The sequence below is a fragment of the Triticum dicoccoides genome, chromosome 1B (genome assembly GCF_002162155.2).
Source record: "Triticum dicoccoides isolate Atlit2015 ecotype Zavitan chromosome 1B, WEW_v2.0, whole genome shotgun sequence".
NCBI lineage: Eukaryota > Viridiplantae > Streptophyta > Magnoliopsida > Poales > Poaceae > Triticum > Triticum dicoccoides.
Window position 1 is genome coordinate 528,796,950 of NC_041381.1, and position 17,536 is coordinate 528,814,485.

The window sequence follows — 17,536 nt, forward strand, 5'->3', positions numbered from 1 at the left end:
ATCATGTTTTGCTCGTGGAAGAGGCTTAGTCAACGGGTCTGCAACATTCACATCCGTATGTATCTTGCAAATTTCTATGTCTCCCACCTGGACTAGATCCCGGATGGAATTGAAGCGTCTCTGGATGTGCTTGGTTCTCTTGTGAAATCTGTATTTCTTCGCTAAGGCAATTGCTCCAATATTGTCACAAAAGATTTTCATTGGACCCGATGCACTAGGTATGACACCTAGATCGGATATGAACTCCTTCATCTAGACTCCTTCATTTGTTGCTTTCGAAGCAGCTATGTACTCCGCTTCACACATAGATCCCGCCATGACGCTTTGTTTAGAACTGCACCAACTGACAGCTCCACCGTTCAATGTAAACACGTATCCGATTTGCGATTTAGAATCGTCCGGATCAGTGTCAAAGCTTGCATCAACGTAACCATTTACGATGAGCTCTTTGTCACCTCCATATACGAGAAACATATCCTTAGTCTTTTTCAGGTATTTCAGGATGTTCTTGACCGCTGTCCAGTGATCCACTCCTGGATTACTTTGGTACCTCCCTGCTAGACTTATAGCAAGGCACACATTAGGTCTGGTACATAGCATTGCATACATGATAGAGCCTATGGCTGAAGCATAGGGAACATCTTTCATCTTCTCTCTATCTTCTGCAGTGGTCGGGCTTTGAGTCTTACTCAACTTCACACCTTGTAACACAGGCAAGAACCCTTTCTTTGCTTGATCCATTTTGAACTTCTTCAAAACTTTGTCAAGGTATGTGCTTTGTGAAAGTCCAATTAAGCGTCTTGATCTATCTCTATAGATATTAATGCCCAATATGTAAGCAGCTTCACCGAGGTCTTTCATTGAAAAACTCTTATTCAAGTATCCTTTTATGCTATCCAGAAATTCTATATCATTTCCGATCAGCAATATGTCATCTACATATAGTATTAGAAATGCTACAGAGCTCCCACTCACTTTCTTGTAAATACAGGCTTCTCCAAAAGTCTGTATAAAACCAAATGCTTTGATCACACTATCAAAGCGTTTATTCCAACTCCGAGAGGCTTGCACCAGTCCATAAATGGATCGCTGGAGCTTGCATACTTTGTTAGCTCCCTTTAGATCGACAAAACGTTCCGGTTGCATCATATACAACTCTTCTTCCAGAAAACCATTCAGGAATGCAGTTTTGACATCCATCTGCCATATTTCATAATCATAAAATGCGGCAACTGCTAACATGATTCGGACAGACTTAAGCATCGCTACGGGTGAGAAGGTCTCATCGTAGTCAACCCCTTGAACTTGTCGAAAACCTTTTGCGATAAGTCGAGCTTTGTAGACAGTAACATTACCGTCGGCGTCAGTCTTCTTCTTGAAGATCCATTTATTTTCAATTGCTTGCCGATCATTGGGAAAGTCAACCAAAGTCCACACTTTGTTCTCATACATGGATCCCATCTCAGATTTCATGACCTCAAGCCATTTTTCGCAATCTGGGCTCACCATCGCTTCTTCATAGTTCGTAGGTTCATCATGGTCTAGTAACATGACTTCCAGAATAGGATTACCATACCACTCTGGTGCGGATTTTATTCTGGTTGATCTACGAGGTTCAGTAACAACTTGATCTGAAGTTTCGTGATCATCATCATTAACTTCCTCAGTAATTGGTGTAGGTGTCACAGGAACAGATTTCTGTGATGAGCTACTTTCCAATAAGGAAGCAGGTACAGTTACCTCATCAAGTTCTACTTTCCTCCCACTCACTTCTTTCGAGAGAAACTCCTTCTCCAGAAAGTTTCCGAACTTAGCTACAAACGTTTTGCCTTCGGATCTGTGATAGAAGTTGTACCCAACGGTCTCCTTTGGGTATCCTATGAAGACACATTTCTCCAATTTGGGTTCGAGCTTATCAGGTTGAAGCTTTTTCACATAAGCATCACAGCCCCAAACTTTCAGAAATGACAACTTTGGTTTCTTGCTAAACCACAATTCATAAGGCGTCGTCTCAAGGGATTTTGATGGTGCCCTATTTAACGTGAATGCGGCCGTCTCTAAAGCATAACCCCAAAATGATAGCGGTAAATCTGTAAGAGACATCATAGATCGCACCATATATAGTAAAGTACGATTATGACGTTCGGACACACCATTACGCTGTGGTGTTCCGGGTGGCGTTAGTTGCGAAACTATTCTGCATTGTTTCAAATGTAGACCAAACTCGTAACTCAAATATTCTCCTCCACAATCTGATCGTAGAAACATTATTTTCTCATTACGATGATTTTCAACTTTACTCTGAAATTCCTTGAACTTTTCAAATGTTTCAGACTTATGCTTCATTAAGTAGATATAACCATATCTGCTCAAATCATCTGTGAAGGTGAGAAAATAATGATGTCCGCCACGAGCCTCAACATTCATTGGACCACATACATCTGTATGTATGATCTCCAATAAATCAGTTGCTCTCTCCATAGTACCGGAGAACGGTGTTTTAATCATCTTTCCCATGAGGCACGGTTCGCAAGTACCAAGTGATTCATAATCAAGTGGTTCCAAAAGTTCATCAGTATGGAGTTTCTTCATGCGTTTTACACCGATATGACCTAAACGGCAGTGCCACAAATAAGTTGCACTATCATTATCAACTCTGCATCTTTTGGCTTCAACATTATGAATATGTGTATCACTACTATCGAGATTCAATAAAAATAGACCACTCTTCAAGGGTGCATGACCATAAAAGATATTACTCACATAAATAGAACAACCATTATTCTCTGATTTAAATGAATAACCGTCTCGCATCAAACAAGATCCAGATATAATGTTCATGCTCAACGCTGGCACCAAATAACAATTATTTAGGTCTAAAACTAATCCCGGAGGTAGATGTAGAGGTAGCGTGCCGACCGCGATCACATCGACTTTGGAACCATTTCCCACGCGCATCGTCACCTCGTCCTTAGCTAATCTTCGCTTAATTCGTAGTCCCTGTTTCGAGTTGCAAATATTAGCAACAGAACCAGTATCAAATACCCAGGTGCTACTGCGAGCATTAGTAAGGTACACATCAATAACATGTATATCACATATACCTTTGTTCACCTTGCCATCCTTCTTATCTGCCAAATACTTGGGGCAGTTCTGCTTCCAGTGACCAGTCTGCTTGCAGTAGAAGCACTCAATTTCAGGCTTAGGTCCAGACTTGGGTTTCTTCTCCTGAGCAGCAACTTGTTTGCTGTTCTTCTTGAAGTTTCCCTTCTTCTTCCCTTTGCCTTTTTTCTTGAAACTAGTGGTCTTGTTAACCATCAACACTTGATGCTCCTTCTTGATTTCTACCTCCGCAGCTTTTAGCATCGCGAAGAGCTCGGGAATAGTCTTTTCCACCCCTTGCATATTATAGTTCATCACAAAGCTCTTGTAGCTTGGTGGCAGTGATTGGAGAATTCTGTTAATGATGCTATCATCCGGAAGATTAACTCCCAGTTGAATCAAGTGATTATTATACCCAGACATTTTGAGTATATGCTCACTGACAGAACTGTTCTCCTCCATCTTGCAGCTATAGAACTTATTGGAGACTTCATATCTCTCAATCCGGGCATTTGCTTGAAATATTAACTTCAACTCCTGGAACATCTCATATGCTCCATGACGTTCAAAACGTCGTTGAAGACCCGGTTCTAAGCCGTAAAGCATGGCACACTGAACTGTAGAGTAGTCATCAGCTTTGCTCTGCCAAACGTTCACAACATTTGGCGTTGCTCCAGCAGCAGGCCTGGCAACGAGCGGTGCTTCCAGGACGTAATTCTTCTGTGTAGCAATGAGGATAATCCTCAAGTTACGGACCCAGTCCGTGTAATTGCTACCATCATCTTTCAACTTTGCTTTCTCAAGGAACGCATTAAAATTTAACGGAACAATAGCACGGGCCATCTATCTACAATCAACATAGACAAGCAAGATACTATCAGGTACTAAGTTCATGATAAATTTAAGTTCAATTAATCATATTACTTAAGAACTCCCACTTAGATAGACATCCCTCTAATCCTCTAAGTGATTACGTGATCCATATCAACTACACCATGTCCGATCATCACGTGAGATGGAGTAGTTTCAACAGTGAACATTAATATGTTGATCATACCTACTATATGATTCACGCTCGACCTTTCGGTCTTCGTATTCCGAGGCCATGTCTGTTATATGCTAGGCTCGTCAAGTTTAACCTGAGTATTCCGTGTGTGCAACTGTTTTGCACCCGTTGTATTTGAACGTAGAGCCTATCACACCCGATCATCACGTGGTGTCTCAGCACGAAGAACTTTCGCAACGGTGCATACTCAGGGAGAACACTTCTTGATAATTTTAGTGAGAGATCATCTTAAAATGCTACCGTCAACCAAAGCAAGATAAGATGCATAAAGGATAAACATCACATGCAATCAATATAAGTGATATGATATGGCCATCATCATCTTGTGCTTGTGATCTCCATCTCCGAAGCACCTTCATGATCACCATCGTCACCGGCGCGACACCTTGATCTCCATCGTAGCATCATGTCGTCTATGCCGTCTATTGCTTCTACGACTATCGCTACTGCTTAGTGATAAAGTAAAGCAATTATAGGGCGTTTGCATTTCATACAATAAAGCGACAACCATATGGCTCCTGCCAGTTGCCGATAACTTCGGTTACAAAACATGATCATCTCATACAATAAAATATAGCATCACATCTTGACCATATCACATCACAACATGCCCTGCAAAAACAAGTTAGACGTCCTCTACTTTGTTGTTGCAAGTTTTACGTGGCTGCTACGGGCTGAGCAAGAACCGTTCTTACCAACGCATCAAAACCACAACGATAGTTCGTCAAGTTAGTGCTGTTTTAACCTTCTCAAGGACCGGGCGTAGCCACACTCGGTTCAACTAAAGTTGGAGAAACTGACACCCGCCAGCCACCTGTGTGCAAAGCACGTCGGTAGAACCAGTCTCGCGTAAGCATATGCGTAATGTCGGTTCGGGCCGCTTCATCCAACAATACCGCCGAACCAAAGTATGACATGCTGGTAAGCAGTATGACTTGTATCGCCCACAACTCACTTGTGTTCTACTCGTGCATATAACATCAACGCATAAAACCTAGGCTCGGATGCCACTGTTGGGGAACGTAGTAATTTCAAAAAAAAATCCTACTCACACGCAAGATCATGGTGATGCATAGCAACGAGAGGGAAGAGTATTGTCCATGTACCCTCGTAGACCGAAAGCGGAAGCGTTATGACAACACGGTTGATGTAGTCGTACGTCTTCACGATCCGACCGATCCAAGTACCGAACGTACGGCACCTCCGAGTTCACCACACATTCAGCTCGATGACGATCCTCGGACTCCGATCCAGCAGGGTGTCGGGGAAGAGTTTCGTCAGCACGACGGCGTGGTGACAATGATGATGTTCTACCGACACAGGGCTTCGCCTAAGCACCGCAACGATATGACCGAGGTGGAATATGGTGGAGGGGGGCACCGCACACGGCTAAGGAACGATCACGAAGATCAACTTCTGTGTCTTGGGGTGCCCCCTGTCCCCGTATATAAAGGAGCAAGGGGGGAGGCCGGCCGGCCCTTGGGGCGCGCCAAGGAGGTGGGGAGTCCTCCTCCTAGTAGGAGTAGGACTCCCCTTTCCTAATCCAACTAGGAAAGGGGAAGGGGGAAGGAAAGAGGGGGAGAGGGAGAGGGAAAGAGGGGCCGCGCCCCCCTCCCTGAGTCCAATTCGGACTCCCCATGGGAGGGGGCACGCCACCTCCTGGGTTGCTGCCCTCTCTCTCCCCTCAGGCCCACTAAGGCCCAATACTTCCCCGGGGGGGTTCCGGTAACCCTTCCGGCACTCCGGTTTTCTCCGAAATCACCCGGAGCACTTCCGGTGTCCGAATATAGTCGTCCAATATATCAATCTTTATGTCTCAACCATTTTGAGACTCCTCGTCATGTCCGTGATCACATCCGGGACTCCGAACAACTTTCGGTACATCAAAATATATAAACTCCTAATGAAACTGTCATCGTAACTTTAAGCGTGCGGACCCTACGGGTTCGAGAACTATGTAGACATGACCTTGAACAGTTTCCAGTCAAGAACCAATAGAGGAACCTGGATGCTCATATTGGCTCCCACATATTCTACGAAGATCTTTATCGGTCAGACCGCATAAAAAAATACGTTGTTCCCTTTGTCATCGGTATGTTACTTGCCCGAGATTCGATCGTCGATATCTCAATACCTAGTTCAATCTCGTTACCGGCAAGTCTCTTTACTCGTTCCGTAATACATCATCTCACAACTAACTCATTAGTTGTAATGCTTGCAAGGCTTAAGTGATGTGCATTACCGAGAGGGCCCAGACATACCTCTCCGACAATCGGAGTGACAAATCCTAATCTCGAAATACGCCAACCCAACAAGTACCTTCGGAGACACCTGTAGAGCACCTTTATAATCACCTAGTTACGTTGTGACGTTTGGTAGCACACAAAGTGTTCCTCCGATAAACGGGAGTTGCATAATCTCAGTCATAGGAACATGTATAAGTCATGAAGAAAGCAATAGCGGAAAGACTAAACGATCAAGTGCTAAGCTAACGGAATGGGGTTAATCAAATGACAACACATGTCTATGGTCAAGAAACATAACCATCTTTGATCAACGAGCTAGTCAAGTAGAGGCATACTAGTGACACTCTGTTTGTCTATGTATTCACACAAGTATTATGTTTTCGGTTAATACAATTCTAGCATGAATAATAAACATTTATCATGAGATAAGGAAATAAATAATAACTTTATTATTGCCTCTAGGGCATATTTCCTTCAAAATGATACTTGTGATGAAACTACTTCTATGCTTGATACTATTGTGCCATTAGGTGAATTTCTTGATGAACAACTTGCAAGGGCTAGGGTGAATGAAATTATTGAAATTGATAATATTTATGATAGTGATGATGAAGGTTCTCCCCCTAGATATGGATTGCCTGTTGTTCCTGAGGGTTATGTTATGGATGAAGAAACTGCTAGAGATTTTCTTACTTGCAATGATAGATCAGATCTTAACAAATTATTAGCCAAGCTGAAACAAAAGTCTTTGAATGCTAGAATGAAACATGACCCTACTTTTGCTACTTCACCTATCTTTGTTACTGATAAGGATTATGAATTCTCTGTTGATCCTGAGATTATTACTTTAGTTGAATATGATCCTTTCTATGGGACTGAATTTGAAACTGTAGTGGCACATCTTACAAAGTTAAATGATATAGCCATCCTGTTTACTAATGATGAGAAATATCGCTATTATTTTATCCTTAAAATATTTCCTTTCTCATTAAAGGGTGATGCTAAGACATGGTTTAATTCTCTTGATCCTGGTTGTGTGCGTAGTCCCCAGGATATGATTTACTACTTCTCTGCTAAATATTTCCCTACTCATAAGAAACAAGTTGCCTTAAGGGGAATATATAATTTTGGGCAAATCGAAGAAGAGAGTCTCCCACAAGCTTGGGGTAGGCTTCTCCGATTACTTAATGCTTTGCCTGATCATCCTCTTAAGAAAAATGAAATACCTGATATCTTCTATAATGGACTAACCGATGCTTCCAAGGACCACCTGGATAGTTGTGCTGGTTGTGTTTTTTCAGGGACAGGACAGTCGACCAAGCTGAATTGCTATTAAATAATATGTTGGCAAATGAAAATAATTGGGCACTGAAGGAAATATGCCCTAGAGGCAATAATAAAGTTATTATTTATTTCCTTATTTCATGATAAATGTTTATTATTCATGCTAGAATTGTATTAACCGGAAACTTAGTACATGTGTGAATACATAGACAAACATAATGTCACTAGTATGCCTCTACTTGACTAGCTCGTTGAATCAAAGATGGTTGTGTTTCCTAACCATAGACATGAGTTGTCATTTGATTAATGGGATCACATCATTAGAGAATGATGTGATTGACTTGACCCATTCCGTTAGCTTGGCACTTGATCATTTAGTATGTTGCTATTGCTTTCTTCATGACTTATATCTGTTTATGTGACTATGAGATTATGCAACTCCCGTTTACCAGAGGAACACTTTGTGTGCTACCTAATGTCACAACGTAACTAGGTGATTATAAAGGTGCTCTACAGGTGTCTCTGAAGGTACTTGTTGAGTTGGCGTATTTCGAGATTAGGATTTGTCACTCCGATTGTCGGAGAGGTATCTTTGGGCCCTCTCAGTAATGCACATCACTATAAGCCTTGCAAGCAATGTGACTAATGAGTTAGTTGCGGGATGATGCATTACATAATGAGTAAAGAGACTTGCCGATAACGAGATTGAACTAGGTATTGAGATACCGACGATCGAATCTCGGGCAAGTAACATACTGATGAGAAAGGGAAGAACGTATGTTGTTATGCGGTTTAACCAATAAAGATCTTCGTAGAATATGTGGGAGAAAATATGAGCATCCAGGTTCCGCTATTGTTTATTGACCAGAGATGTGTCTCGGTCATGTCTACATAGTTCTCGAACCCGTAGGGTCCGCACGCTTAACGTTCGATGACGATTTATATTATGAGTTATGTGTTTGATGTACCGAAGGTAGTTCGGAGTCCCGGATGAGATCAGAGACATGACGAGGAGTCTCGAAATAGTTGAGACGTAAAGATCGATATATTGGACGACTATATTCGAACATCGAAAAGGTTCCGAGTGATTCGGGTATTTATCGGAATACCGGAGAGTTATGGGAATTCGCCGAGGAGTATATGGGCCTTATTGGGCTTTAGGAGAAAGAGAGAGGGGAGGCTGCGCACCCTCCCAAGGCCTAGTCCGAATTGGACTAGGGGGAGGTGCTGCGCCCCCTCCTTCCTTCTCTTCTCTTTTCCCTTTCCTTGCCTCCTACTCCTACTACATGGAAGGAGGGGAATCCTACTCCCGGTGGGAGTAGGACTCCCCAGGGCACGCCATAGAGAAGGTTGACCCCTCCCCTCCTCTCCTCCTTTATATATTGAGGCTAGGGGCACCCCATGACACACAAGTTGATTTATTGATCTATTCCAGCCATGTGCGGTGCCAACCTCCACCATATTCCACCTCGATAATATCGTAGCGGTGCTTAGGCGAAGCCCTACATCGGTAGCAACATCATCACTGTCACCACACCATCGTGCTAACAAAACTCTCCCGTGAAGCTCTGCTGGATCGAAGTTCGCGGGACGTCATCGAGCTGAACGTGTGCTGAACTCGGAGGTGTCGTACGTTCGATACTTGGATTGGTCGGATCGTGAAGACGTGCAACTACATCAACCGCGTTGTGCTAACGTTTCCACTTTCCGTCTACAAGGGTACGTGGACTCACTCTCCCCGCTCGTTGTTATGCATCACCATGATATTGCGTGTGCGTAGGAATTTTTTTGAAATTACTACGTTTCCCAATAGTGGCATCCGAGCCAGGTTTATGCGTAGATGTAATATGCACGAGTAGAACACAAGTGAGCTGTGGGCGATACAAGTCATACTGCTTACCAGCATGTCATACTTTGGTTCGGCGGTATTGTTGGATGAGCGGCCCGGACCGACATTACGCGTATGCTTACACGAGACTGGTTCTACCGACGTGCTTCGCACATAAGTGGCTGGTGGATGTCAGTTTCTCCAACTTTAGTTGAACCGAGTGTGGCTATGCCTGGTCCTTGTTGAAGGTTAAAACAACACTAACTTGACGAAATATCGTTGTGGTTTTGATGCGTAGGTAAGAACGGTTCTTGCTCAGCCCGTAGCAGCCACGTAAAACTTGCAACAACAAAGTAGAGGACGTCTAACTTGTTTTTGCAGGGCATGTTGTGATGTGATATGGTCAAGACGTGATGAAATATAAGTTGTTGTATGAGATGATCATGTTTTGTTGAAGTTATCGGCAACTGGCAGAAGCCTTATGGTTATCTCTTTATTGCATAAGATGCAAGCAACAAATAATTGCTTTACTTTATCGCTATGTGATAGCAATAGTTGCAAGAGCAATAGTTGGCGAGACGACCATGTGATGACACATTGTTATAGATCAAGATCATGGAGACCATGGTGTCATGCCGGTGACGATGCAGATCATGACGATGCTTTGGAGATGGAGATCAAAGGCACAAGATGATGATGGCCATATCATGTCACATATTTTGATTGCATGTGATGTTTATCTTTTATGCATCTTATTCTGCTTTGATTGATGGTAGCATTATAAGATGATCTGTTACTAAATTTCAAGGTAAAAGTGTTCTCCCTGAGTATGCACCATTGCGAAAGTTCTTTGTGCCAAGACACCAAGTGATGATTGGGTGTGATAAGCTCTACGTTCAAATACAACAAGTGTAAGACAGTTTTGCATACGCATAATACTCAGGTTAAACTTGACGAGCCTAGCATATGCAGATATGGCCTTGGAACACTGAGACCGAAAGGTCGAGCATGAATCATATAGTAGATATGATCAACATAGTGATGTTCACCATTGAAAACTACTCCATCTCACGTGATGATCGGACATGGTTTAGTTGATTTGGATCACGTGATCACTTAGATGATTAGAGGGATGTCTATCTAAGTGGGAGTTCTTAAGTAATATGATTAATTGAACTTTAATTTATCATGAACTTAGTCCTGATAGTATTTTGCAAATAATGTTGTAGATCAATAGCTCGCGTTATTGCTTCCCTATGTTTTATATGTGTTCCTAGAGAAAACTAAGTTGAAAGATCATAGTAGCAATGATGCGGACTGGGTCCGTGATCTGAGGTTTATCCTCATTGCTGCATAGAAGAATTATGTCCTTGATGCACCGCTAGGTGACAGACCTATTGCAGGAGCAGATGCAGACGTTATGAACGTTTAGCTAGCTCAATATGATGACTACTTGATAGTTTAGTGCACCATGCTTAACGGCTTATAATCGAGACTTCAAAGACGTTTTGAACGTCATGGACCATATGAGATGTTCCAGGAGTTGAAGTTAATATTTCAATAAAATACCCGAGCTAAAAGATGGAGGAGAATTTCTCAACTAGTGAACATGTGCTCAGATTGTCTGGGTACTACAATCGCTTGAATACAGTGGGAGTTAATCTTCCAGATAAGATAGTGATTGACAGAGTTCTCTAGTCACCATCATCAAAGTTACTGGAACTTCATGATGAACTATAGTATGCAAGGGATGATGTAAACGATTCCCGAGCTCTTCGTGATGCTGAAATCGATGAAGGTAGAAATCAAGAAAAAAACATCAAGCGTTGATGATTGATAAGACCACTAGTTTCAAGAAAAGGGCAAAGGGAAAGAAAGGGAACTTCAAGTAGAATGGCAAGCAAGTTGTCACTCCAGTGAAGAAGCCCAAAGATGGACCAAAGCCTAAAACTAAGTGCTTCTACTGCAAAGGAAATGGTCACTGGAAGCGGAAATGCCCTGAATATTTGGTGGATAAAAATGATGGCAGAGTGAACAATGGTATATTTGATATACAGGTTATTGGTGTGTACCTTACTAGTGTTTATAGTAGCCCCTTCGTATTTGATACTTGTTCGGTTGCTAAAAATTAGTGACTCGAAACAGGAGTTACAGAATAAACAGAGACTAGTTGAGGGTGAAGTGACGATGTGTGTTGGAAGTGGTTCCAAGATTGATAAGATCATTATCGCACACTCCATATACTTTCGGGATTAGTGTTAAACCTAAATAAATGTTATTTGGCGGTTGCGTTGAGCATGAATATGATTTGATCATGTTTATTGCAATATGGTTATTCATTTAAAGTCAAAGAATATTTGCTGTTCTGTTTACATGAATAAAACCTTCGATGGTCATACACCCAATGAAAATAGTTTGTTGGATCTCGATCATAGTGATACACATATTCATAATATTGATGCTAAAAGATGCAAAGTTCATAATGATAGTCCAAATTATTTGTGGCACTGCCGTTTGGGTCATATCGGTGTAAAGCGCATGAAGAAACTCCATAAAGATGGACTTTTGGAATCACTTGGTTATGAATCATTAGATGCTTGTGAACCGTGCCTTTTGGGCAAGATGACTAAAACTCCGTTCTCCGGAACAATGGAACGAGCTACTGACTTGTTGAAAATAATACATACTGATGTCTGCGGTCCAATGAGTGTTGATGCTTGTGGCGGGTATCGTTATTTTCTGACCTTCATAGAAGATTTGAGCAGATATGAGTATATCTACTTAATGAAACACAAGTCTGAAACATTTGAAAAGTTCAAAGAATTTCAGAGTGAAGTGGAGAATCATCGTAACAAGAAAACAATGTTTCTACGATCTGATCGTGGAGGAGAATATTTGAGTTACGAGTTTGGCATTCATTTAAAAACAATGAATAGTTTCACAGCTCACGCCACATGGAACACCACAATGTAATGGTGTGTCCAAACATCGTAACCGCACTTTATTGGATATGGTGCGATCTATGATGTATCTTACCGATTTACCTCTATCGTTTTGGGGTTATCCATTAGAGACAGCTGCATTCACTTTAAATAGGGCACCATCAAAATCCGTTGAGACGATGCCTTATGAACTATGGTTTGGCAAGAAACCAAAGTTGTCATTTCTTAAAGTTTGGGGCTGTGATGCTTATGTGAAAAAGTTTCAACCTGATAAGCTCGAACCCAAATCGAAGAAGTGCGTCTTCATAGAATACCCAAAGGAAACTGTTGGGTACACCTTCTATCACAGATCCGAAGGCAAGATATTCGTTGCTAAGATGGATCCTTTCTAGAGAAGGAGTTTCTCTAGAAAGAAGTGAGTGGGAGGAAAGTAGAGCTTGATAAGGTAATTTGTACCTTCTCCCAAATTGGAAAGTAGTTCATCACGAAAATCAGTTCCAGTGATTCCTACACCAATTAGTGGGGAAGCTAATGATGATGATCATGAAACTTCAGATCAAGTTACTACAGAACCTCGTAGGTCTTCCAGAGTACAGTCCGCACCAGAGTGGTATGGTAATCCTATTCTAGAAGTCAAGTTACTAGACCATGATGAACCTACGAACTATGAGGAAGCGATGATGAGCCCAGATTCCACGAAATGGCTTGAAGGCCATGAAATCTGAGATGGGATCCATGTATGAGAACAAAGTGTGGACTTTGGTGGACTTGCCCGATGATCGGCAAGCCATAGAAAATAAATGGATCTTCAAGAGGAAGACAGATGCTGATAGTAGTGTTACTATCTACAAAGTTAGACTTGTCGAAAAGGGTTTTTGACAAAGTTCAAGGTGTTGACTACGATGAGGTTTTCTCACTCGTAGCGATGCTTAAGTATGTCCGAATAATGTTAGCAAATTGCCACATTTTATGAAATCTGGCAAACGGATGTCAAAACTGCATTCTTTAATGGATTTATTAAGAAGAGTTGTATATGATGCAACCAGAAGGTTTTGTCGATCCAAAGGGTGCTAACAAAGTGTGCAAGCTCCAGCGATCCATTTATGGACTGGTGCAAGCCTCTCGGAGTTGGAATAAACGTTTTGATAGTGTGATCAAAGCATATGGTTTTATACAGACTTTTGGAGAAGCCTGTATTTACAAGAAAGTGAGTGGGAACTCTGTAGCATTTCTAATACTATATGTAGATGACATATTGTTGATTGGAAATGATATAGAAATTCTGGATAGCATAAAAGGATACTTGAATAAGAGTTTTTCAAAGAAAGACCTCGGCGAAGCTGCTTACACATTGAGCTTAAAGATCTATAGAGATAGATCAAGACGCTTGATAAGATTTTTCAATGAGTACATACCTTGATAAGATTTTGAAGTAGTTCAAAATAGAACAGTCAAAGAAGGAGTTCTTGCCTGTGTTTCAAGGTGTGAAGTTGAGTAAGACTCAAAACCCGACCATGGCAGAAAATAAAAAGAGAATGAAAATTCATTCCCTATGCCTCAGTCATAGGTTCTATAAAGTATGCTATGCTATGTACCAGACCTATTGTATGCCTTGCTCTGAGTTGGGCAAGGGAGTACAATTTTGATCTAGGAGTAGATCACTGGACAGCGGTCAAGAATATCCTTCATGAGGACTAAGGAAATATTTCTCGATTATGGAGGTGATAAAACAGCCCGTCGTAAAGAGTTAGATCGGTGCAAGCTTTTACACCAATCCAGATGACTCTAAGTCTCAATCTGGTTACATATTTAAAGTGGGAGCAATTAGCTAGAGCAGCTCCGTGCAGAGCATTGTGGACATAAAATATTTGCAAAATGCATACGGCTCTGAATGTGACAGACCCGTTGACTAAACTTCTCTCACGAGCAAAACATGATCATACCTTGGTACTCTTTGGGTGTTAATCACATAGAGATGTGAACTAGATTATTGACTCTAATAAACCCTTTGGGTGTTGGTCACATGACCATGTGAACTATGGGTGTTAATCACATACAGATGTGAATATTGGCGTTAAATCACATGATGATGTGAACTAGATTATTGACTCTGGTGCAAGTGGGAGACTGAAGGAAATATGCCCTAGAGGAATAATAAAGTTATTATTTATTTATTTGTTTCATGATAAATGTTTATTATTCATGCTAGAATTGTATTAACCGGAAACTTAGTACATGTGTGAATACATAGACAAACATAATGTCACTAGTATGCCTCTACTTGAGTAGCTCGTTGAATCAAAGATGGTTGTGTTTCCTAACCATAGACATGAGTTGTCATTTGATTAACGGGATCACATAATTAGAGAATGATGTGATTGACTTGACCAATTCTGTTAGCTTAGCACTTGATCGTTTAGTATGTTGCTATTGCTTTCTTCATGACTTATACATGTTCCTATGACTATGAGATTATGCAACTCCTGTTTACCGGAGGAACACTTTGTGCGCTACCAAACGTCACAACGTAACTAGGTGATTATAAAGGTGCTCTACATGTGTCTTTGAAGGTACTTGTTGAGTTGGCATATTTTGAGATTAGGATTTATCACTTCCATTGTCGGAGAGGTATCTCTGGGCCCTCTCGGTAATGCACATCACTATAAGCCTTGCAAGCAATGTGACTAATGAGTTAGTTGCGGGATGATGCATTACATAACGAGTAAAGAGACTTGCCAGTAACGAGATTGAACTTGGTATTGAGATACCGACGATTGAATCTCGGGCAAGTAACATACCGTTGACAAACAACGTATGTTGTTATGTGGTTTGACTGGTAAAGATCTTCGTAGAATATGTGGGAGCCGCCAATATGAGCATCCAGGTTCCACTATTGGTTATTGACCAGAGATGTGTCTCGGTCATGTCTACATAGTTCTCGAACCCGTAGGGTCCGCATGCTTAACGTTTGGTGACGATTTATATTATGAGTTATGTGTTTTGATGTACCGAAGGTAGTTCGGAGTCCCGGATGAGATCGAGGACAAGACGAGGAGTCTCTAAATGGTTGAGACATAAATATCGATATATTGGACGACTATATTCGGACATCGGAAAGGATCCGAGTGATTCGGGTATTTATCGAAGTACCAGAGAGTTACGGGAATTCACCAGGGAGTATATGGGCCTTATTGGGCTTTAGGAGAAAGAGAGAGGGGAGGTTGCGCGCCCACCCAAGGCCTAGACCGAATTGGACTAGGGGGAGGGGTTGCGCCCCCTCCTTCCTTGTCTTCTCTTTTCCCTTTCCTTGACTCCTACTCCTACTACATGGAAGGGGGGAATCCTACTCCCGGTGGGAGTAGGACTCCCCAGGGCGCGCCATAGAGAAGACCGACCCCTCCCCTCCTCTCCTTCTTTATATACTGAGGCTAGGGGCACCCCATGACACACAAGTTGATCTATTGATCTATTCCAGCTGTGTGCGGTGCCCCCCTCCATCATATTCCACCTCGATAATATCGTAGCGGTGCTTAGGCGAAGCCCTACGTCGGTAGCAACATCATCACCGTCACCACGTCGTCATGCTGACAAAACTCTCCCGTGAAGCTCTGCTGGAACGGAGTTCGCGGGACGTCATCGAGTTGAACATGTGCTGAACTCGGAGGTGCCGTACGTTCGGTACTTGGATCGGTCGGATCGTGAAGATGTACGACTACATCAACCGCGTTGTGCTAACGCTTCCGCTTTCGGTCTATGAGGGTACGTGGACTCACTCTCCCCACTCATTGTTATGGATCACCATGATCTTGCGTGTGCGTAGGAATTTTTTTGAAATTACTACGTACCCCAACACTAACCTCCTGAACCAATTCCTAAGCCAACTCCGAAGAAAAGAGGTGTTCTATTTCTCAATCCTGAAGGTATGCAAGAGGCAAAGAAATCTATGAAAGAGAAAGGTATTAAAGCCGAAGATGTTAAAAATTTACCTCGTGTTGAAGAAATTCATGGCCTCAATATACCACCTAAAGAAATACAAGGTCTTGATAACCCGACACAGGTAGTAAAGATAAACTCTCTTTATAGATATGATAAAGTTGAAATCCCGTCTACTAAGTTTGCTAGCTAATGCTTAGATGAATTTGATGATTTTATGGACAAACAAGCAAATTTCAATGATTATGTTAGTAGGAAATTGAAAAATAATGCTTATATGATTGGACGCTTGAGTGATTATATGTCTAGAGTTAAGGGTGAACTTAAACTCATTAGTAAACATGTTTCTATGGTCACTACTCAAGCAGAACAAGTACTTAAGGCTCAGAATGAATTGCTTGATGAACTAAATAATAAACATGATTTTGCTGTTAGAGTGGCTACTAGCACTGGTAAAATGACTCGGGAACCTTTGTATCCTGAAGGCCACCCTAAGAGAATTGAACAAGATTCTCAGAAAAATAATTTAGATGCTCCTAGTCCTTCTAAAAAGAAGAAAAAGAAAAATGATAGGACTTTGCATGTTTCTAGTGAACCTATTGTAAAAACACCTGAGAATCCTAATGATATTTCTATCTCTGATGCTGAAACACAATATGGAGATGAACATGAACCTAATGATAATGATAATAATGATGTTCATGTAGATTCTCAACCTAACAATAACAACGATATAGAAATTGAACCTGCTATTGATCTTGATAACCCACAATCAAAGAATCAACGTTATGATAAGAGAGACTTTGTTGCTAGGAAGCATGGTAGGGAAAGAGAACCATGGGTTCAAAAACCCATGCCTTTTCCTCCTAAACCATCCAATAAAAAGGATGATGAGGACTTTGAGCACTTTGCTGAAATGATTAGACCTATTTTCTTACGTATGCGCTTAACCGATGTGCTTAAAACAAACCCTTATGCTAAATACATGAAAGATATCATTACAAATAAAAGGAAAATACCTGAAGATGAAATCTCCACCATGCTTGCCAACTATACTTTTAAGGGTGGAATACCTAAGAAACTTGGTGATCCCGGAGTACCCACTATACCATGCTCCATCAAAAGAAATTATGTT